This window comes from Solanum tuberosum, unplaced genomic scaffold (assembly GCF_000226075.1).
Source record: "Solanum tuberosum cultivar DM 1-3 516 R44 unplaced genomic scaffold, SolTub_3.0 scf00332, whole genome shotgun sequence".
NCBI classification, from domain to species: domain Eukaryota; kingdom Viridiplantae; phylum Streptophyta; class Magnoliopsida; order Solanales; family Solanaceae; genus Solanum; species Solanum tuberosum.
This window is the reverse complement of record NW_006239255.1, coordinates 344,933-346,373: the sequence shown is the minus strand read 5'-3', so window position 1 is coordinate 346,373 and position 1,441 is coordinate 344,933.

Sequence of the window (1,441 nt, the reverse complement as noted above, 5' to 3'; positions counted from 1 at the left end):
AAAACTTCTAAGTTGATCAGTTTTTGCAAGGTTTTGTAATTGACATGTCCCAAACATTTATGTCACAAACAATTTGATTCAAGCAAGTAAGAACAAACAGAAATACTAAGTTTGAAAAGACCTTCTGTGAGGTAATCTTTTCCCACATATATTTTATTCTTTACTTTTTTTTATAACTTTCTCAAATACAGACATTGTTTTAGAGTCAATACCTTGTCATATGTCCTTTTCAGCAGGACCTTTCCATAACATTCAATTTGTTATAGAAGGAGAATGTACTTAATAAAGAGATTCGGAGGCGTAGTAAATGTCAATGGACAAATTACTTCCTACGAGTTTGATTTTGTAACATTTCTTCTTTAAAATGAGTCTCATTTATTCTAAAAGTTATGTCCTTTGTGGACTCATACTCTTTGAGAAAAGTCTGTCAATAGTAAGATAGATTCAATCTTGAGCAACCATACTTGAGAGTTGGTTGATCTTCCTCCAGAAAATAAACTTTTTGGATTCAAAGTGGATCTACAAAAGGAAAAGAAAGTTGATGAAACTATTGACAAATACAAAGACAGAACTTGTTGCCATAGGCTTTAGACAATAAGAAAGCCTTGTTTGACAGATAATAGCACTAACTAGGATTACATCAATTAAGATGTTAATTGCGCTAGTTGCGAAATTTGCCCTTCAAATTCGTCAAAATGGATGTGAAAACATTTTTTTTAAAATGAAAAAATGGAGGAAGAAATTTACATAGGACAACCCAAGGGCTTTGTGGTTCTGGTAAAGAAAAGAAAGTCTGTAAACTTGTTAAGTCACTTTGTGGACTAAAAACAAGCGCCCAAATAATGACATGCGAAGTTTGACCAAACTATGTTGGCAAAGGAATTCAAGATTAATGAATGTAATAAATGTTTTTACATTAAAGACACTCCAAATCACAAGGTCATTATTTGTTTTTATGTTGATGACATTATGATCGTCAAAAGAGACATTTCTAACATAAATGTTACTAAGCAAATGCTAGAAAGTAACTTCGATATGAAAGACTTTTTTTTTTTTTTTTTTTTTTTTGATAAGAAAGACATTGAAGTTACTGATGTGATTGAAAATGTATTTGACAAGTTCAAGCATTTGGATTTCAATATTGTCAAGACTCCAATAAATGTGAGATTTGTACTTCAAAAGAATGAAGGCAAAAGTGACTCACAATTGGATTGTGCTAGAGTATTGAGAAGTATGATATATATCATGAAGTGTACGCGATCAGATATAGCATATGCTATTAATAAACTAAGTCGGTTCACGAGTAATCTCAATCAAACTCATTGGATGACAATGAAAAGAGTTTTGGAGTATTTAAAACATACTTAAAAAACTATTGCTTTGCATTATAACTAATATTCAACATTATTGGAAGAATATAGTGATGCAAATTGAATCACCA